This window comes from Phyllobates terribilis, unplaced genomic scaffold (genome assembly GCF_046119375.1).
Source record: "Phyllobates terribilis strain yellow unplaced genomic scaffold, ASM4611937v1 Scaffold_5172__1_contigs__length_53818, whole genome shotgun sequence".
Classification (NCBI taxonomy): domain Eukaryota; kingdom Metazoa; phylum Chordata; class Amphibia; order Anura; family Dendrobatidae; genus Phyllobates; species Phyllobates terribilis.
This window is the reverse complement of record NW_027367920.1, coordinates 13,179-34,000: the sequence shown is the minus strand read 5'-3', so window position 1 is coordinate 34,000 and position 20,822 is coordinate 13,179. Positions and strand designations below refer to the sequence as shown.

Below are 20,822 nucleotides of genomic sequence, written 5' to 3'. Positions count from 1 at the left end.
CTGCATTAAAGAAGGGGTGCACCGGTCCTGGAGATACTGCAATACCAGGTCAATGCGTGGAGTGGACAGAGCAAGCTCTTTTTCCATCTCCCTGTTCTAAAAATCCATTTAATATATGGTCCCCAGATAGGGGACGTATCAGATATTAAACTGATAAGAACAGATACTACACTTGATCTTAGCCAAAAGGCCGAGAAGCGATAACCAGAATTGGTTTCAAACTACGGAGCCACCCAAGGATCCTGAAAAGTCCATTTGTGGAGATGAGCTCCTGGACTCCCGTTAAGAAGACATGTTGTCAACCTCTAGATCCCTTACATGCCTGCACTTTTCGGCTTGCTGCTGCTGCAATCCACGCGTTTTAGATCTGCATAACTCCACCTCTTTAAACACAGCACCTTCACCCCCTGCTGTTCCCACCCGCCTCAACACCGTTGGAAGGGAGGAGAACCAATTAAGGCGGGGGGTGGGGTGGAACGAGCAGCTGTCTACCCTTAGCAGGAGGGCTCCTGATTACATACCTCTCCTGCTGCTGCTGCTGCTGGCTGTCCAGCAGCAGACTGAAGGTGGCTGCTGCTGTGCACAGGTATATAAAGGCTCAGAGCCTATTATGACACGCGCAGCCAGCGTTCCATTGCCACATTCCATCTACTGCAGGCAGGATACCTGGCTGGCTGAATGTCGCTGAGAAGCTCACAGAGACCGCCATAAGCAACAGTTTAACAGAATGCCACAGACTAATCAACCAAACTTTTTGGGTTGGGTTCTCTTTTATAGTCTGCAGGCATTAAATGAAAGAAGTCAGTGTTCCAGCAGAAGGAGACAACGTTTCAGAAAAGGCATTGTAGCAAACCAAAAAAGAAATTTTAAGCGCAGCAGAGTAACCAGCGCACATACCTGTTAGCTCAGGTGAGTTTAAAAGGCTGCTGTTGATAACAAGGGCATTTGCTAAATAGATGGTGTGTGTGCAACAATATACTGAAAGGTCAATTATATTGTGCAGCTTATCTCACCACCTGTAGTTATTTAGGTGAAAGCTCCAAAATGCTTGCCTAATATGTCTGTTTATCCAAAAGGAAGTAAAAAGGGAGAGCTAGAAAGATAGCATTGCATCACATTACATGGCAATGCAATGCACAGTTGCTGAAGATGAACCAAAATGAGCTTGTAATCTGGCTTCTGCAACTTTGAACATGAAAAATCCAACGAGGAGAAGAAAAGCAAAGCCAAAGAGTCCATCCCAAAATCCGACAAACAAGCAAAATGAACAAAAAACATTGAATTCAATTCTTTCTGATTTTAGAAACTGCATTAAAGAAGGGGTGCACCGGTCCTGGAGATACTGCAATACCAGGTCAATGCGTGGAGTGGACAGAGCAAGCTCTTTTTCCATCTCCCTGTTCTAAAAATCCATTTAATATATGGTCCCCAGATAGGGGACGTATCAGATATTAAACTGATAAGAACAGATACTACACTTGATCTTAGCCAAAAGGCCGAGAAGCGATAACCAGAATTGGTTTCAAACTACGGAGCCACCCAAGGATCCTGAAAAGTCCATTTGTGGAGATGAGCTCCTGGACTCCCGTTAAGAAGACATGTTGTCAACCTCTAGATCCCTTACATGCCTGCACTTTTCGGCTTGCTGCTGCTGCAATCCACGCGTTTTAGATCTGCATAACTCCACCTCTTTAAACACAGCACCTTCACCCCCTGCTGTTCCCACCCGCCTCAACACCGTTGGAAGGGAGGAGAACCAATTAAGGCGGGGGGTGGGGTGGAACGAGCAGCTGTCTACCCTTAGCAGGAGGGCTCCTGATTACATACCTCTCCTGCTGCTGCTGCTGCTGGCTGTCCAGCAGCAGACTGAAGGTGGCTGCTGCTGTGCACAGGTATATAAAGGCTCAGAGCCTATTATGACACGCGCAGCCAGCGTTCCATTGCCACATTCCATCTACTGCAGGCAGGATACCTGGCTGGCTGAATGTCGCTGAGAAGCTCACAGAGACCGCCATAAGCAACAGTTTAACAGAATGCCACAGACTAATCAACCAAACTTTTTGGGTTGGGTTCTCTTTTATAGTCTGCAGGCATTAAATGAAAGAAGTCAGTGTTCCAGCAGAAGGAGACAACGTTTCAGAAAAGGCATTGTAGCAAACCAAAAAAGAAATTTTAAGCGCAGCAGAGTAACCAGCGCACATACCTGTTAGCTCAGGTGAGTTTAAAAGGCTGCTGTTGATAACAAGGGCATTTGCTAAATAGATGGTGTGTGTGCAACAATATACTGAAAGGTCAATTATATTGTGCAGCTTATCTCACCACCTGTAGTTATTTAGGTGAAAGCTCCAAAATGCTTGCCTAATATGTCTGTTTATCCAAAAGGAAGTAAAAAGGGAGAGCTAGAAAGATAGCATTGCATCACATTACATGGCAATGCAATGCACAGTTGCTGAAGATGAACCAAAATGAGCTTGTAATCTGGCTTCTGCAACTTTGAACATGAAAAATCCAATGAGGAGAAGAAAAGCAAAGCCAAAGAGTCCATCCCAAAATCCGACAAACAAGCAAAATGAACAAAAAACATTGAATTCAATTCTTTCTGATTTTAGAAACTGCATTAAAGAAGGGGTGCACCGGTCCTGGAGATACTGCAATACCAGGTCAATGCGTGGAGTGGACAGAGCAAGCTCTTTTTCCATCTCCCTGTTCTAAAAATCCATTTAATATATGGTCCCCAGATAGGGGACGTATCAGATATTAAACTGATAAGAACAGATACTACACTTGATCTTAGCCAAAAGGCCGAGAAGCGATAACCAGAATTGGTTTCAAACTACGGAGCCACCCAAGGATCCTGAAAAGTCCATTTGTGGAGATGAGCTCCTGGACTCCCGTTAAGAAGACATGTTGTCAACCTCTAGATCCCTTACATGCCTGCACTTTTCGGCTTGCTGCTGCTGCAATCCACGCGTTTTAGATCTGCATAACTCCACCTCTTTAAACACAGCACCTTCACCCCCTGCTGTTCCCACCCGCCTCAACACCGTTGGAAGGGAGGAGAACCAATTAAGGCGGGGGGTGGGGTGGAACGAGCAGCTGTCTACCCTTAGCAGGAGGGCTCCTGATTACATACCTCTCCTGCTGCTGCTGCTGCTGGCTGTCCAGCAGCAGACTGAAGGTGGCTGCTGCTGTGCACAGGTATATAAAGGCTCAGAGCCTATTATGACACGCGCAGCCAGCGTTCCATTGCCACATTCCATCTACTGCAGGCAGGATACCTGGCTGGCTGAATGTCGCTGAGAAGCTCACAGAGACCGCCATAAGCAACAGTTTAACAGAATGCCACAGACTAATCAACCAAACTTTTTGGGTTGGGTTCTCTTTTATAGTCTGCAGGCATTAAATGAAAGAAGTCAGTGTTCCAGCAGAAGGAGACAACGTTTCAGAAAAGGCATTGTAGCAAACCAAAAAAGAAATTTTAAGCGCAGCAGAGTAACCAGCGCACATACCTGTTAGCTCAGGTGAGTTTAAAAGGCTGCTGTTGATAACAAGGGCATTTGCTAAATAGATGGTGTGTGTGCAACAATATACTGAAAGGTCAATTATATTGTGCAGCTTATCTCACCACCTGTAGTTATTTAGGTGAAAGCTCCAAAATGCTTGCCTAATATGTCTGTTTATCCAAAAGGAAGTAAAAAGGGAGAGCTAGAAAGATAGCATTGCATCACATTACATGGCAATGCATTGCACAGTTGCTGAAGATGAACCAAAATGAGCTTGTAATCTGGCTTCTGCAACTTTGAACATGAAAAATCCAATGAGGAGAAGAAAAGCAAAGCCAAAGAGTCCATCCCAAAATCCGACAAACAAGCAAAATGAACAAAAAACATTGAATTCAATTCTTTCTGATTTTAGAAACTGCATTAAAGAAGGGGTGCACCGGTCCTGGAGATACTGCAATACCAGGTCAATGCGTGGAGTGGACAGAGCAAGCTCTTTTTCCATCTCCCTGTTCTAAAAATCCATTTAATATATGGTCCCCAGATAGGGGACGTATCAGATATTAAACTGATAAGAACAGATACTACACTTGATCTTAGCCAAAAGGCCGAGAAGCGATAACCAGAATTGGTTTCAAACTACGGAGCCACCCAAGGATCCTGAAAAGTCCATTTGTGGAGATGAGCTCCTGGACTCCCGTTAAGAAGACATGTTGTCAACCTCTAGATCCCTTACATGCCTGCACTTTTCGGCTTGCTGCTGCTGCAATCCACGCGTTTTAGATCTGCATAACTCCACCTCTTTAAACACAGCACCTTCACCCCCTGCTGTTCCCACCCGCCTCAACACCGTTGGAAGGGAGGAGAACCAATTAAGGCGGGGGGTGGGGTGGAACGAGCAGCTGTCTACCCTTAGCAGGAGGGCTCCTGATTACATACCTCTCCTGCTGCTGCTGCTGCTGGCTGTCCAGCAGCAGACTGAAGGTGGCTGCTGCTGTGCACAGGTATATAAAGGCTCAGAGCCTATTATGACACGCGCAGCCAGCGTTCCATTGCCACATTCCATCTACTGCAGGCAGGATACCTGGCTGGCTGAATGTCGCTGAGAAGCTCACAGAGACCGCCATAAGCAACAGTTTAACAGAATGCCACAGACTAATCAACCAAACTTTTTGGGTTGGGTTCTCTTTTATAGTCTGCAGGCATTAAATGAAAGAAGTCAGTGTTCCAGCAGAAGGAGACAACGTTTCAGAAAAGGCATTGTAGCAAACCAAAAAAGAAATTTTAAGCGCAGCAGAGTAACCAGCGCACATACCTGTTAGCTCAGGTGAGTTTAAAAGGCTGCTGTTGATAACAAGGGCATTTGCTAAATAGATGGTGTGTGTGCAACAATATACTGAAAGGTCAATTATATTGTGCAGCTTATCTCACCACCTGTAGTTATTTAGGTGAAAGCTCCAAAATGCTTGCCTAATATGTCTGTTTATCCAAAAGGAAGTAAAAAGGGAGAGCTAGAAAGATAGCATTGCATCACATTACATGGCAATGCAATGCACAGTTGCTGAAGATGAACCAAAATGAGCTTGTAATCTGGCTTCTGCAACTTTGAACATGAAAAATCCAACGAGGAGAAGAAAAGCAAAGCCAAAGAGTCCATCCCAAAATCCGACAAACAAGCAAAATGAACAAAAAACATTGAATTCAATTCTTTCTGATTTTAGAAACTGCATTAAAGAAGGGGTGCACCGGTCCTGGAGATACTGCAATACCAGGTCAATGCGTGGAGTGGACAGAGCAAGCTCTTTTTCCATCTCCCTGTTCCCCATTTAATATATGGTCCCCAGATAGGGGACGTATCAGATATTAAACTGATAAGAACAGATACTACACTTGATCTTAGCCAAAAGGCCGAGAAGCGATAACCAGAATTGGTTTCAAACTACGGAGCCACCCAAGGATCCTGAAAAGTCCATTTGTGGAGATGAGCTCCTGGACTCCCGTTAAGAAGACATGTTGTCAACCTCTAGATCCCTTACATGCCTGCACTTTTCGGCTTGCTGCTGCTGCAATCCACGCGTTTTAGATCTGCATAACTCCACCTCTTTAAACACAGCACCTTCACCCCCTGCTGTTCCCACCCGCCTCAACACCGTTGGAAGGGAGGAGAACCAATTAAGGCGGGGGGTGGGGTGGAACGAGCAGCTGTCTACCCTTAGCAGGAGGGCTCCTGATTACATACCTCTCCTGCTGCTGCTGCTGCTGGCTGTCCAGCAGCAGACTGAAGGTGGCTGCTGCTGTGCACAGGTATATAAAGGCTCAGAGCCTATTATGACACGCGCAGCCAGCGTTCCATTGCCACATTCCATCTACTGCAGGCAGGATACCTGGCTGGCTGAATGTCGCTGAGAAGCTCACAGAGACCGCCATAAGCAACAGTTTAACAGAATGCCACAGACTAATCAACCAAACTTTTTGGGTTGGGTTCTCTTTTATAGTCTGCAGGCATTAAATGAAAGAAGTCAGTGTTCCAGCAGAAGGAGACAACGTTTCAGAAAAGGCATTGTAGCAAACCAAAAAAGAAATTTTAAGCGCAGCAGAGTAACCAGCGCACATACCTGTTAGCTCAGGTGAGTTTAAAAGGCTGCTGTTGATAACAAGGGCATTTGCTAAATAGATGGTGTGTGTGCAACAATATACTGAAAGGTCAATTATATTGTGCAGCTTATCTCACCACCTGTAGTTATTTAGGTGAAAGCTCCAAAATGCTTGCCTAATATGTCTGTTTATCCAAAAGGAAGTAAAAAGGGAGAGCTAGAAAGATAGCATTGCATCACATTACATGGCAATGCAATGCACAGTTGCTGAAGATGAACCAAAATGAGCTTGTAATCTGGCTTCTGCAACTTTGAACATGAAAAATCCAACGAGGAGAAGAAAAGCAAAGCCAAAGAGTCCATCCCAAAATCCGACAAACAAGCAAAATGAACAAAAAACATTGAATTCAATTCTTTCTGATTTTAGAAACTGCATTAAAGAAGGGGTGCACCGGTCCTGGAGATACTGCAATACCAGGTCAATGCGTGGAGTGGACAGAGCAAGCTCTTTTTCCATCTCCCTGTTCCCCATTTAATATATGGTCCCCAGATAGGGGACGTATCAGATATTAAACTGATAAGAACAGATACTACACTTGATCTTAGCCAAAAGGCCGAGAAGCGATAACCAGAATTGGTTTCAAACTACGGAGCCACCCAAGGATCCTGAAAAGTCCATTTGTGGAGATGAGCTCCTGGACTCCCGTTAAGAAGACATGTTGTCAACCTCTAGATCCCTTACATGCCTGCACTTTTCGGCTTGCTGCTGCTGCAATCCACGCGTTTTAGATCTGCATAACTCCACCTCTTTAAACACAGCACCTTCACCCCCTGCTGTTCCCACCCGCCTCAACACCGTTGGAAGGGAGGAGAACCAATTAAGGCGGGGGGTGGGGTGGAACGAGCAGCTGTCTACCCTTAGCAGGAGGGCTCCTGATTACATACCTCTCCTGCTGCTGCTGCTGCTGGCTGTCCAGCAGCAGACTGAAGGTGGCTGCTGCTGTGCACAGGTATATAAAGGCTCAGAGCCTATTATGACACGCGCAGCCAGCGTTCCATTGCCACATTCCATCTACTGCAGGCAGGATACCTGGCTGGCTGAATGTCGCTGAGAAGCTCACAGAGACCGCCATAAGCAACAGTTTAACAGAATGCCACAGACTAATCAACCAAACTTTTTGGGTTGGGTTCTCTTTTATAGTCTGCAGGCATTAAATGAAAGAAGTCAGTGTTCCAGCAGAAGGAGACAACGTTTCAGAAAAGGCATTGTAGCAAACCAAAAAAGAAATTTTAAGCGCAGCAGAGTAACCAGCGCACATACCTGTTAGCTCAGGTGAGTTTAAAAGGCTGCTGTTGATAACAAGGGCATTTGCTAAATAGATGGTGTGTGTGCAACAATATACTGAAAGGTCAATTATATTGTGCAGCTTATCTCACCACCTGTAGTTATTTAGGTGAAAGCTCCAAAATGCTTGCCTAATATGTCTGTTTATCCAAAAGGAAGTAAAAAGGGAGAGCTAGAAAGATAGCATTGCATCACATTACATGGCAATGCAATGCACAGTTGCTGAAGATGAACCAAAATGAGCTTGTAATCTGGCTTCTGCAACTTTGAACATGAAAAATCCAACGAGGAGAAGAAAAGCAAAGCCAAAGAGTCCATCCCAAAATCCGACAAACAAGCAAAATGAACAAAAAACATTGAATTCAATTCTTTCTGATTTTAGAAACTGCATTAAAGAAGGGGTGCACCGGTCCTGGAGATACTGCAATACCAGGTCAATGCGTGGAGTGGACAGAGCAAGCTCTTTTTCCATCTCCCTGTTCTAAAAATCCATTTAATATATGGTCCCCAGATAGGGGACGTATCAGATATTAAACTGATAAGAACAGATACTACACTTGATCTTAGCCAAAAGGCCGAGAAGCGATAACCAGAATTGGTTTCAAACTACGGAGCCACCCAAGGATCCTGAAAAGTCCATTTGTGGAGATGAGCTCCTGGACTCCCGTTAAGAAGACATGTTGTCAACCTCTAGATCCCTTACATGCCTGCACTTTTCGGCTTGCTGCTGCTGCAATCCACGCGTTTTAGATCTGCATAACTCCACCTCTTTAAACACAGCACCTTCACCCCCTGCTGTTCCCACCCGCCTCAACACCGTTGGAAGGGAGGAGAACCAATTAAGGCGGGGGGTGGGGTGGAACGAGCAGCTGTCTACCCTTAGCAGGAGGGCTCCTGATTACATACCTCTCCTGCTGCTGCTGCTGCTGGCTGTCCAGCAGCAGACTGAAGGTGGCTGCTGCTGTGCACAGGTATATAAAGGCTCAGAGCCTATTATGACACGCGCAGCCAGCGTTCCATTGCCACATTCCATCTACTGCAGGCAGGATACCTGGCTGGCTGAATGTCGCTGAGAAGCTCACAGAGACCGCCATAAGCAACAGTTTAACAGAATGCCACAGACTAATCAACCAAACTTTTTGGGTTGGGTTCTCTTTTATAGTCTGCAGGCATTAAATGAAAGAAGTCAGTGTTCCAGCAGAAGGAGACAACGTTTCAGAAAAGGCATTGTAGCAAACCAAAAAAGAAATTTTAAGCGCAGCAGAGTAACCAGCGCACATACCTGTTAGCTCAGGTGAGTTTAAAAGGCTGCTGTTGATAACAAGGGCATTTGCTAAATAGATGGTGTGTGTGCAACAATATACTGAAAGGTCAATTATATTGTGCAGCTTATCTCACCACCTGTAGTTATTTAGGTGAAAGCTCCAAAATGCTTGCCTAATATGTCTGTTTATCCAAAAGGAAGTAAAAAGGGAGAGCTAGAAAGATAGCATTGCATCACATTACATGGCAATGCAATGCACAGTTGCTGAAGATGAACCAAAATGAGCTTGTAATCTGGCTTCTGCAACTTTGAACATGAAAAATCCAATGAGGAGAAGAAAAGCAAAGCCAAAGAGTCCATCCCAAAATCCGACAAACAAGCAAAATGAACAAAAAACATTGAATTCAATTCTTTCTGATTTTAGAAACTGCATTAAAGAAGGGGTGCACCGGTCCTGGAGATACTGCAATACCAGGTCAATGCGTGGAGTGGACAGAGCAAGCTCTTTTTCCATCTCCCTGTTCTAAAAATCCATTTAATATATGGTCCCCAGATAGGGGACGTATCAGATATTAAACTGATAAGAACAGATACTACACTTGATCTTAGCCAAAAGGCCGAGAAGCGATAACCAGAATTGGTTTCAAACTACGGAGCCACCCAAGGATCCTGAAAAGTCCATTTGTGGAGATGAGCTCCTGGACTCCCGTTAAGAAGACATGTTGTCAACCTCTAGATCCCTTACATGCCTGCACTTTTCGGCTTGCTGCTGCTGCAATCCACGCGTTTTAGATCTGCATAACTCCACCTCTTTAAACACAGCACCTTCACCCCCTGCTGTTCCCACCCGCCTCAACACCGTTGGAAGGGAGGAGAACCAATTAAGGCGGGGGGTGGGGTGGAACGAGCAGCTGTCTACCCTTAGCAGGAGGGCTCCTGATTACATACCTCTCCTGCTGCTGCTGCTGCTGGCTGTCCAGCAGCAGACTGAAGGTGGCTGCTGCTGTGCACAGGTATATAAAGGCTCAGAGCCTATTATGACACGCGCAGCCAGCGTTCCATTGCCACATTCCATCTACTGCAGGCAGGATACCTGGCTGGCTGAATGTCGCTGAGAAGCTCACAGAGACCGCCATAAGCAACAGTTTAACAGAATGCCACAGACTAATCAACCAAACTTTTTGGGTTGGGTTCTCTTTTATAGTCTGCAGGCATTAAATGAAAGAAGTCAGTGTTCCAGCAGAAGGAGACAACGTTTCAGAAAAGGCATTGTAGCAAACCAAAAAAGAAATTTTAAGCGCAGCAGAGTAACCAGCGCACATACCTGTTAGCTCAGGTGAGTTTAAAAGGCTGCTGTTGATAACAAGGGCATTTGCTAAATAGATGGTGTGTGTGCAACAATATACTGAAAGGTCAATTATATTGTGCAGCTTATCTCACCACCTGTAGTTATTTAGGTGAAAGCTCCAAAATGCTTGCCTAATATGTCTGTTTATCCAAAAGGAAGTAAAAAGGGAGAGCTAGAAAGATAGCATTGCATCACATTACATGGCAATGCAATGCACAGTTGCTGAAGATGAACCAAAATGAGCTTGTAATCTGGCTTCTGCAACTTTGAACATGAAAAATCCAATGAGGAGAAGAAAAGCAAAGCCAAAGAGTCCATCCCAAAATCCGACAAACAAGCAAAATGAACAAAAAACATTGAATTCAATTCTTTCTGATTTTAGAAACTGCATTAAAGAAGGGGTGCACCGGTCCTGGAGATACTGCAATACCAGGTCAATGCGTGGAGTGGACAGAGCAAGCTCTTTTTCCATCTCCCTGTTCTAAAAATCCATTTAATATATGGTCCCCAGATAGGGGACGTATCAGATATTAAACTGATAAGAACAGATACTACACTTGATCTTAGCCAAAAGGCCGAGAAGCGATAACCAGAATTGGTTTCAAACTACGGAGCCACCCAAGGATCCTGAAAAGTCCATTTGTGGAGATGAGCTCCTGGACTCCCGTTAAGAAGACATGTTGTCAACCTCTAGATCCCTTACATGCCTGCACTTTTCGGCTTGCTGCTGCTGCAATCCACGCGTTTTAGATCTGCATAACTCCACCTCTTTAAACACAGCACCTTCACCCCCTGCTGTTCCCACCCGCCTCAACACCGTTGGAAGGGAGGAGAACCAATTAAGGCGGGGGGTGGGGTGGAACGAGCAGCTGTCTACCCTTAGCAGGAGGGCTCCTGATTACATACCTCTCCTGCTGCTGCTGCTGCTGGCTGTCCAGCAGCAGACTGAAGGTGGCTGCTGCTGTGCACAGGTATATAAAGGCTCAGAGCCTATTATGACACGCGCAGCCAGCGTTCCATTGCCACATTCCATCTACTGCAGGCAGGATACCTGGCTGGCTGAATGTCGCTGAGAAGCTCACAGAGACCGCCATAAGCAACAGTTTAACAGAATGCCACAGACTAATCAACCAAACTTTTTGGGTTGGGTTCTCTTTTATAGTCTGCAGGCATTAAATGAAAGAAGTCAGTGTTCCAGCAGAAGGAGACAACGTTTCAGAAAAGGCATTGTAGCAAACCAAAAAAGAAATTTTAAGCGCAGCAGAGTAACCAGCGCACATACCTGTTAGCTCAGGTGAGTTTAAAAGGCTGCTGTTGATAACAAGGGCATTTGCTAAATAGATGGTGTGTGTGCAACAATATACTGAAAGGTCAATTATATTGTGCAGCTTATCTCACCACCTGTAGTTATTTAGGTGAAAGCTCCAAAATGCTTGCCTAATATGTCTGTTTATCCAAAAGGAAGTAAAAAGGGAGAGCTAGAAAGATAGCATTGCATCACATTACATGGCAATGCAATGCACAGTTGCTGAAGATGAACCAAAATGAGCTTGTAATCTGGCTTCTGCAACTTTGAACATGAAAAATCCAACGAGGAGAAGAAAAGCAAAGCCAAAGAGTCCATCCCAAAATCCGACAAACAAGCAAAATGAACAAAAAACATTGAATTCAATTCTTTCTGATTTTAGAAACTGCATTAAAGAAGGGGTGCACCGGTCCTGGAGATACTGCAATACCAGGTCAATGCGTGGAGTGGACAGAGCAAGCTCTTTTTCCATCTCCCTGTTCTAAAAATCCATTTAATATATGGTCCCCAGATAGGGGACGTATCAGATATTAAACTGATAAGAACAGATACTACACTTGATCTTAGCCAAAAGGCCGAGAAGCGATAACCAGAATTGGTTTCAAACTACGGAGCCACCCAAGGATCCTGAAAAGTCCATTTGTGGAGATGAGCTCCTGGACTCCCGTTAAGAAGACATGTTGTCAACCTCTAGATCCCTTACATGCCTGCACTTTTCGGCTTGCTGCTGCTGCAATCCACGCGTTTTAGATCTGCATAACTCCACCTCTTTAAACACAGCACCTTCACCCCCTGCTGTTCCCACCCGCCTCAACACCGTTGGAAGGGAGGAGAACCAATTAAGGCGGGGGGTGGGGTGGAACGAGCAGCTGTCTACCCTTAGCAGGAGGGCTCCTGATTACATACCTCTCCTGCTGCTGCTGCTGCTGGCTGTCCAGCAGCAGACTGAAGGTGGCTGCTGCTGTGCACAGGTATATAAAGGCTCAGAGCCTATTATGACACGCGCAGCCAGCGTTCCATTGCCACATTCCATCTACTGCAGGCAGGATACCTGGCTGGCTGAATGTCGCTGAGAAGCTCACAGAGACCGCCATAAGCAACAGTTTAACAGAATGCCACAGACTAATCAACCAAACTTTTTGGGTTGGGTTCTCTTTTATAGTCTGCAGGCATTAAATGAAAGAAGTCAGTGTTCCAGCAGAAGGAGACAACGTTTCAGAAAAGGCATTGTAGCAAACCAAAAAAGAAATTTTAAGCGCAGCAGAGTAACCAGCGCACATACCTGTTAGCTCAGGTGAGTTTAAAAGGCTGCTGTTGATAACAAGGGCATTTGCTAAATAGATGGTGTGTGTGCAACAATATACTGAAAGGTCAATTATATTGTGCAGCTTATCTCACCACCTGTAGTTATTTAGGTGAAAGCTCCAAAATGCTTGCCTAATATGTCTGTTTATCCAAAAGGAAGTAAAAAGGGAGAGCTAGAAAGATAGCATTGCATCACATTACATGGCAATGCAATGCACAGTTGCTGAAGATGAACCAAAATGAGCTTGTAATCTGGCTTCTGCAACTTTGAACATGAAAAATCCAACGAGGAGAAGAAAAGCAAAGCCAAAGAGTCCATCCCAAAATCCGACAAACAAGCAAAATGAACAAAAAACATTGAATTCAATTCTTTCTGATTTTAGAAACTGCATTAAAGAAGGGGTGCACCGGTCCTGGAGATACTGCAATACCAGGTCAATGCGTGGAGTGGACAGAGCAAGCTCTTTTTCCATCTCTCTGTTCTAAAAATCCATTTAATATATGGTCCCCAGATAGGGGACGTATCAGATATTAAACTGATAAGAACAGATACTACACTTGATCTTAGCCAAAAGGCCGAGAAGCGATAACCAGAATTGGTTTCAAACTACGGAGCCACCCAAGGATCCTGAAAAGTCCATTTGTGGAGATGAGCTCCTGGACTCCCGTTAAGAAGACATGTTGTCAACCTCTAGATCCCTTACATGCCTGCACTTTTCGGCTTGCTGCTGCTGCAATCCACGCGTTTTAGATCTGCATAACTCCACCTCTTTAAACACAGCACCTTCACCCCCTGCTGTTCCCACCCGCCTCAACACCGTTGGAAGGGAGGAGAACCAATTAAGGCGGGGGGTGGGGTGGAACGAGCAGCTGTCTACCCTTAGCAGGAGGGCTCCTGATTACATACCTCTCCTGCTGCTGCTGCTGCTGGCTGTCCAGCAGCAGACTGAAGGTGGCTGCTGCTGTGCACAGGTATATAAAGGCTCAGAGCCTATTATGACACGCGCAGCCAGCGTTCCATTGCCACTTTCCATCTACTGCAGGCAGGATACCTGGCTGGCTGAATGTCGCTGAGAAGCTCACAGAGACCGCCATAAGCAACAGTTTAACAGAATGCCACAGACTAATCAACCAAACTTTTTGGGTTGGGTTCTCTTTTATAGTCTGCAGGCATTAAATGAAAGAAGTCAGTGTTCCAGCAGAAGGAGACAACGTTTCAGAAAAGGCATTGTAGCAAACCAAAAAAGAAATTTTAAGCGCAGCAGAGTAACCAGCGCACATACCTGTTAGCTCAGGTGAGTTTAAAAGGCTGCTGTTGATAACAAGGGCATTTGCTAAATAGATGGTGTGTGTGCAACAATATACTGAAAGGTCAATTATATTGTGCAGCTTATCTCACCACCTGTAGTTATTTAGGTGAAAGCTCCAAAATGCTTGCCTAATATGTCTGTTTATCCAAAAGGAAGTAAAAAGGGAGAGCTAGAAAGATAGCATTGCATCACATTACATGGCAATGCAATGCACAGTTGCTGAAGATGAACCAAAATGAGCTTGTAATCTGGCTTCTGCAACTTTGAACATGAAAAATCCAACAAGGAGAAGAAAAGCAAAGCCAAAGAGTCCATCCCAAAATCCGACAAACAAGCAAAATGAACAAAAAACATTGAATTCAATTCTTTCTGATTTTAGAAACTGCATTAAAGAAGGGGTGCACCGGTCCTGGAGATACTGCAATACCAGGTCAATGCGTGGAGTGGACAGAGCAAGCTCTTTTTCCATCTCCCTGTTCTAAAAATCCATTTAATATATGGTCCCCAGATAGGGGACGTATCAGATATTAAACTGATAAGAACAGATACTACACTTGATCTTAGCCAAAAGGCCAAGAAGCGATAACCAGAATTGGTTTCAAACTACGGAGCCACCCAAGGATCCTGAAAAGTCCATTTGTGGAGATGAGCTCCTGGACTCCCGTTAAGAAGACATGTTGTCAACCTCTAGATCCCTTACATGCCTGCACTTTTCGGCTTGCTGCTGCTGCAATCCACGCGTTTTAGATCTGCATAACTCCACCTCTTTAAACACAGCACCTTCACCCCCTGCTGTTCCCACCCGCCTCAACACCGTTGGAAGGGAGGAGAACCAATTAAGGCGGGGGGTGGGGTGGAACGAGCAGCTGTCTACCCTTAGCAGGAGGGCTCCTGATTACATACCTCTCCTGCTGCTGCTGCTGCTGGCTGTCCAGCAGCAGACTGAAGGTGGCTGCTGCTGTGCACAGGTATATAAAGGCTCAGAGCCTATTATGACACGCGCAGCCAGCGTTTCATTGCCACATTCCATCTACTGCAGGCAGGATACCTGGCTGGCTGAATGTCGCTGAGAAGCTCACAGAGACCGCCATAAGCAACAGTTTAACAGAATGCCACAGACTAATCAACCAAACTTTTTGGGTTGGGTTCTCTTTTATAGTCTGCAGGCATTAAATGAAAGAAGTCAGTGTTCCAGCAGAAGGAGACAACGTTTCAGAAAAGGCATTGTAGCAAACCAAAAAAGAAATTTTAAGCGCAGCAGAGTAACCAGCGCACATACCTGTTAGCTCAGGTGAGTTTAAAAGGCTGCTGTTGATAACAAGGGCATTTGCTAAATAGATGGTGTGTGTGCAACAATATACTGAAAGGTCAATTATATTGTGCAGCTTATCTCACCACCTGTAGTTATTTAGGTGAAAGCTCCAAAATGCTTGCCTAATATGTCTGTTTATCCAAAAGGAAGTAAAAAGGGAGAGCTAGAAAGATAGCATTGCATCACATTACATGGCAATGCAATGCACAGTTGCTGAAGATGAACCAAAATGAGCTTGTAATCTGGCTTCTGCAACTTTGAACATGAAAAATCCAACGAGGAGAAGAAAAGCAAAGCCAAAGAGTCCATCCCAAAATCCGACAAACAAGCAAAATGAACAAAAAACATTGAATTCAATTCTTTCTGATTTTAGAAACTGCATTAAAGAAGGGGTGCACCGGTCCTGGAGATACTGCAATACCAGGTCAATGCGTGGAGTGGACAGAGCAAGCTCTTTTTCCATCTCCCTGTTCTAAAAATCCATTTAATATATGGTCCCCAGATAGGGGACGTATCAGATATTAAACTGATAAGAACAGATACTACACTTGATCTTAGCCAAAAGGCCGAGAAGCGATAACCAGAATTGGTTTCAAACTACGGAGCCACCCAAGGATCCTGAAAAGTCCATTTGTGGAGATGAGCTCCTGGACTCCCGTTAAGAAGACATGTTGTCAACCTCTAGATCCCTTACATGCCTGCACTTTTCGGCTTGCTGCTGCTGCAATCCACGCGTTTTAGATCTGCATAACTCCACCTCTTTAAACACAGCACCTTCACCCCCTGCTGTTCCCACCCGCCTCAACACCGTTGGAAGGGAGGAGAACCAATTAAGGCGGGGGGTGGGGTGGAACGAGCAGCTGTCTACCCTTAGCAGGAGGGCTCCTGATTACATACCTCTCCTGCTGCTGCTGCTGCTGGCTGTCCAGCAGCAGACTGAAGGTGGCTGCTGCTGTGCACAGGTATATAAAGGCTCAGAGCCTATTATGACACGCGCAGCCAGCGTTCCATTGCCACATTCCATCTACTGCAGGCAGGATACCTGGCTGGCTGAATGTCGCTGAGAAGCTCACAGAGACCGCCATAAGCAACAGTTTAACAGAATGCCACAGACTAATCAACCAAACTTTTTGGGTTGGGTTCTCTTTTATAGTCTGCAGGCATTAAATGAAAGAAGTCAGTGTTCCAGCAGAAGGAGACAACGTTTCAGAAAAGGCATTGTAGCAAACCAAAAAAGAAATTTTAAGCGCAGCAGAGTAACCAGCGCACATACCTGTTAGCTCAGGTGAGTTTAAAAGGCTGCTGTTGATAACAAGGGCATTTGCTAAATAGATGGTGTGTGTGCAACAATATACTGAAAGGTCAATTATATTGTGCAGCTTATCTCACCACCTGTAGTTATTTAGGTGAAAGCTCCAAAATGCTTGCCTAATATGTCTGTTTATCCAAAAGGAAGTAAAAAGGGAGAGCTAGAAAGATAGCATTGCATCACATTACATGGCAATGCAATGCACAGTTGCTGAAGATGAACCAAAATGAGCTTGTAATCTGGCTTCTGCAACTTTGAACATGAAAAATCCAATGAGGAGAAGAAAAGCAAAGCCAAAGAGTCCATCCCAAAATCCGACAAACAAGCAAAATGAACAAAAAACATTGAATTCAATTCTTTCTGATTTTAGAAACTGCATTAAAGAAGGGGTGCACCGGTCCTGGAGATACTGCAATACCAGGTCAATGCGTGGAGTGGACAGAGGAAGCTCTTTTTCCATCTCCCTGTTCTAAAAATCCATTTAATATATGGTCCCCAGATAGGGGACGTATCAGATATTAAACTGATAAGAACAGATACTACACTTGATCTTAGCCAAAAGGCCGAGAAGCGATAACCAGAATTGGTTTCAAACTACGGAGCCACCCAAGGATCCTGAAAAGTCCATTTGTGGAGATGAGCTCCTGGACTCCCGTTAAGAAGACATGTTGTCAACCTCTAGATCCCTTACATGCCTGCACTTTTCGGCTTGCTGCTGCTGCAATCCACGCGTTTTAGATCTGCATAACTCCACCTCTTTAAACACAGCACCTTCACCCCCTGCTGTTCCCACCCGCCTCAACACCGTTGGAAGGGAGGAGAACCAATTAAGGCGGGGGGTGGGGTGGAACGAGCAGCTGTCTACCCTTAGCAGGAGGGCTCCTGATTACATACCTCTCCTGCTGCTGCTGCTGCTGGCTGTCCAGCAGCAGACTGAAGGTGGCTGCTGCTGTGCACAGGTATATAAAGGCTCAGAGCCTATTATGACACGCGCAGCCAGCGTTCCATTGCCACATTCCATCTACTGCAGGCAGGATACCTGGCTGGCTGAATGTCGCTGAGAAGCTCACAGAGACCGCCATAAGCAACAGTTTAACAGAATGCCACAGACTAATCAACCAAACTTTTTGGGTTGGGTTCTCTTTTATAGTCTGCAGGCATTAAATGAAAGAAGTCAGTGTTCCAGCAGAAGGAGACAACGTTTCAGAAAAGGCATTGTAGCAAACCAAAAAAGAAATTTTAAGCGCAGCAGAGTAACCAGCGCACATACCTGTTAGCTCAGGTGAGTTTAAAAGGCTGCTGTTGATAACAAGGGCATTTGCTAAATAGATGGTGTGTGTGCAACAATATACTGAAAGGTCAATTATATTGTGCAGCTTATCTCACCACCTGTAGTTATTTAGGTGAAAGCTCCAAAATGCTTGCCTAATATGTCTGTTTATCCAAAAGGAAGTAAAAAGGGAGAGCTAGAAAGATAGCATTGCATCACATTACATGGCAATGCAATGCACAGTTGCTGAAGATGAACCAAAATGAGCTTGTAATCTGGCTTCTGCAACTTTGAACATGAAAAATCCAACGAGGAGAAGAAATGCAAAGCCAAAGAGTCCATCCCAAAATCCGACAAACAAGCAAAATGAACAAAAAACATTGAATTCAATTCTTTCTGATTTTAGAAACTGCATTAAAGAAGGGGTGCACCGGTCCTGGAGATACTGCAATACCAGGTCAATGCGTGGAGTGGACAGAGCAAGCTCTTTTTCCATCTCCCTGTTCTAAAAATCCATTTAATATATGGTCCCCAGATAGGGGACGTATCAGATATTAAACTGATAAGAACAGATACTACACTTGATCTTAGCCAAAAGGCCGAGAAGCGATAACCAGAATTGGTTTCAAACTACGGAGCCACCCAAGGATCCTGAAAAGTCCATTTGTGGAGATGAGCTCCTGGACTCCCGTTAAGAAGACATGTTGTCAACCTCTAGATCCCTTACATGCCTGCACTTTTCGGCTTGCTGCTGCTGCAATCCACGCGTTTTAGATCTGCATAACTCCACCTCTTTAAACACAGCACCTTCACCCCCTGCTGTTCCCACCCGCCTCAACACCGTTGGAAGGGAGGAGAACCAATTAAGGCGGGGGGTGGGGTGGAACGAGCAGCTGTCTACCCTTAGCAGGAGGGCTCCTGATTACATACCTCTCCTGCTGCTGCTGCTGCTGGCTGTCCAGCAGCAGACTGAAGGTGGCTGCTGCTGTGCACAGGTATATAAAGGCTCAGAGCCTATTATGACACGCGCAGCCAGCGTTCCATTGCCACATTCCATCTACTGCAGGCAGGATACCTGGCTGGCTGAATGTCGCTGAGAAGCTCACAGAGACCGCCATAAGCAACAGTTTAACAGAATGCCACAGACTAATCAACCAAACTTTTTGGGTTGGGTTCTCTTTTATAGTCTGCAGGCATTAAATGAAAGAAGTCAGTGTTCCAGCAGAAGGAGACAACGTTTCAGAAAAGGCATTGTAGCAAACCAAAAAAGAAATTTTAAGCGCAGCAGAGTAACCAGCGCACATACCTGTTAGCTCAGGTGAGTTTAAAAGGCTGCTGTTGATAACAAGGGCATTTGCTAAATAGATGGTGTGTGTGCAACAATATACTGAAAGGTCAATTATATTGTGCAGCTTATCTCACCACCTGTAGTTATTTAGGTGAAAGCTCCAAAATGCTTGCCTAATATGTCTGTTTATCCAAAAGGAAGTAAAAAGGGAGAGCTAGAAAGATAGCATTGCATCACATTACATGGCAATGCAATGCACAGTTGCTGAAGATGAACCAAAATGAGCTTGTAATCTGGCTTCTGCAACTTTGAACATGAAAAATCCAACGAGGAGAAGAAAAGCAAAGCCAAAGAGTCCATCCCAAAATCCGACAAACAAGCAAAATGAACAAAAAACATTGAATTCAATTCTTTCTGATTTTAGAAACTGCATTAAAGAAGGGGTGCACCGGTCCTGGAGATACTGCAATACCAGGTCAATGCGTGGAGTGGACAGAGCAAGCTCTTTTTCCATCTCCCTGTTCTAAAAATCCATTTAATATATGGTCCCCAGATAGGGGACGTATCAGATATTAAACTGATAAGAACAGATACTACACTTGATCTTAGCCAAAAGGCCGAGAAGCGATAACCAGAATTGGTTTCAAACTACGGAGCCACCCAAGGATCCTGAAAAGTCCATTTGTGGAGATGAGCTCCTGGACTCCCGTTAAGAAGACATGTTGTCAACCTCTAGATCCCTTACATGCCTGCACTTTTCGGCTTGCTGCTGCTGCAATCCACGCGTTTTAGATCTGCATAACTCCACCTCTTTAAACACAGCACCTTCACCCCCTGCTGTTCCCACCCGCCTCAACACCGTTGGAAGGGAGGAGAACCAATTAAGGCGGGGGGTGGGGTGGAACGAGCAGCTGTCTACCCTTAGCAGGAGGGCTCCTGATTACATACCTCTCCTGCTGCTGCTGCTGCTGGCTGTCCAGCAGCAGACTGAAGGTGGCTGCTGCTGTGCACAGGTATATAAAGGCTCAGAGCCTATTATGACACGCGCAGCCAGCGTTCCATTGCCACATTCCATCTACTGCAGGCAGGATACCTGGCTGGCTGAATGTCGCTGAGAAGCTCACAGAGACCGCCATAAGCAACAGTTTAACAGAATGCCACAGACTAATCAACCAAACTTTTTGGGTTGGGTTCTCTTTTATAGTCTGCAGGCATTAAATGAAAGAAGTCAGTGTTCCAGCAGAAGGAGACAACGTTTCAGAAAAGGCATTGTAGCAAACCAAAAAAGAAATTTTAAGCGCAGCAGAGTAACCAGCGCACATACCTGTTAGCTCAGGTGAGTTTAAAAGGCTGCTGTTGATAACAAGGGCATTTGCTAAATAGATGGTGTGTGTGCAACAATATACTGAAAGGTCAATTATATTGTGCAGCTTATCTCACCACCTGTAGTTATTTAGGTGAAAGCTCCAAAATGCTTGCCTAATATGTCTGTTTATCCAAAAGGAAGTAAAAAGGGAGAGCTAGAAAGATAGCATTGCATCACATTACATGGCAATGCAATGCACAGTTGCTGAAGATGAACCAAAATGAGCTTGTAATCTGGCTTCTGCAACTTTGAACATGAAAAATCCAATGAGGAGAAGAAAAGCAAAGCCAAAGAGTCCATCCCAA

At 45.1% G+C, this 20,822-nt stretch overlaps 16 non-coding genes across 16 annotated transcripts; all 16 read right to left on the bottom strand.

Moving 5' to 3' along the window:
- Positions 1-11: 11 nt before the first annotated feature.
- Positions 12-202, bottom strand: LOC141249860 (U2 spliceosomal RNA). The gene has a single exon (XR_012312380.1). It is a non-coding gene; the product is annotated as a U2 spliceosomal RNA (small nuclear RNA).
- Positions 203-1,317: 1,115 nt separating this feature from the next.
- On the bottom strand, positions 1,318-1,508 carry LOC141249859 (U2 spliceosomal RNA). The gene has a single exon (XR_012312379.1). It is a non-coding gene; the product is annotated as a U2 spliceosomal RNA (small nuclear RNA).
- Positions 1,509-2,623: 1,115 nt separating this feature from the next.
- LOC141249858 (U2 spliceosomal RNA) lies at positions 2,624-2,814 on the bottom strand. Its single transcript, XR_012312378.1, has one exon. It is a non-coding gene; the product is annotated as a U2 spliceosomal RNA (small nuclear RNA).
- A 1,115-nt stretch (positions 2,815-3,929) lies between these two features.
- Positions 3,930-4,120, bottom strand: LOC141249857 (U2 spliceosomal RNA). The gene has a single exon (XR_012312377.1). It is a non-coding gene; the product is annotated as a U2 spliceosomal RNA (small nuclear RNA).
- A 1,115-nt stretch (positions 4,121-5,235) lies between these two features.
- On the bottom strand, positions 5,236-5,420 carry LOC141249882 (U2 spliceosomal RNA). The gene has a single exon (XR_012312401.1). It is a non-coding gene; the product is annotated as a U2 spliceosomal RNA (small nuclear RNA).
- A 1,115-nt stretch (positions 5,421-6,535) lies between these two features.
- Positions 6,536-6,720, bottom strand: LOC141249881 (U2 spliceosomal RNA). Its single transcript, XR_012312400.1, has one exon. It is a non-coding gene; the product is annotated as a U2 spliceosomal RNA (small nuclear RNA).
- Positions 6,721-7,835: 1,115 nt separating this feature from the next.
- LOC141249856 (U2 spliceosomal RNA) lies at positions 7,836-8,026 on the bottom strand. The gene has a single exon (XR_012312376.1). It is a non-coding gene; the product is annotated as a U2 spliceosomal RNA (small nuclear RNA).
- A 1,115-nt stretch (positions 8,027-9,141) lies between these two features.
- On the bottom strand, positions 9,142-9,332 carry LOC141249853 (U2 spliceosomal RNA). The gene has a single exon (XR_012312374.1). It is a non-coding gene; the product is annotated as a U2 spliceosomal RNA (small nuclear RNA).
- Positions 9,333-10,447: 1,115 nt separating this feature from the next.
- Positions 10,448-10,638, bottom strand: LOC141249852 (U2 spliceosomal RNA). Its single transcript, XR_012312373.1, has one exon. It is a non-coding gene; the product is annotated as a U2 spliceosomal RNA (small nuclear RNA).
- A 1,115-nt stretch (positions 10,639-11,753) lies between these two features.
- On the bottom strand, positions 11,754-11,944 carry LOC141249851 (U2 spliceosomal RNA). Its single transcript, XR_012312372.1, has one exon. It is a non-coding gene; the product is annotated as a U2 spliceosomal RNA (small nuclear RNA).
- Positions 11,945-13,059: 1,115 nt separating this feature from the next.
- On the bottom strand, positions 13,060-13,250 carry LOC141249878 (U2 spliceosomal RNA). Its single transcript, XR_012312398.1, has one exon. It is a non-coding gene; the product is annotated as a U2 spliceosomal RNA (small nuclear RNA).
- Positions 13,251-14,365: 1,115 nt separating this feature from the next.
- On the bottom strand, positions 14,366-14,556 carry LOC141249875 (U2 spliceosomal RNA). Its single transcript, XR_012312395.1, has one exon. It is a non-coding gene; the product is annotated as a U2 spliceosomal RNA (small nuclear RNA).
- Positions 14,557-15,671: 1,115 nt separating this feature from the next.
- Positions 15,672-15,862, bottom strand: LOC141249850 (U2 spliceosomal RNA). The gene has a single exon (XR_012312371.1). It is a non-coding gene; the product is annotated as a U2 spliceosomal RNA (small nuclear RNA).
- A 1,115-nt stretch (positions 15,863-16,977) lies between these two features.
- Positions 16,978-17,168, bottom strand: LOC141249879 (U2 spliceosomal RNA). The gene has a single exon (XR_012312399.1). It is a non-coding gene; the product is annotated as a U2 spliceosomal RNA (small nuclear RNA).
- Positions 17,169-18,283: 1,115 nt separating this feature from the next.
- LOC141249849 (U2 spliceosomal RNA) lies at positions 18,284-18,474 on the bottom strand. Its single transcript, XR_012312370.1, has one exon. It is a non-coding gene; the product is annotated as a U2 spliceosomal RNA (small nuclear RNA).
- A 1,115-nt stretch (positions 18,475-19,589) lies between these two features.
- Positions 19,590-19,780, bottom strand: LOC141249848 (U2 spliceosomal RNA). The gene has a single exon (XR_012312369.1). It is a non-coding gene; the product is annotated as a U2 spliceosomal RNA (small nuclear RNA).
- Positions 19,781-20,822: the final 1,042 nt, after the last annotated feature.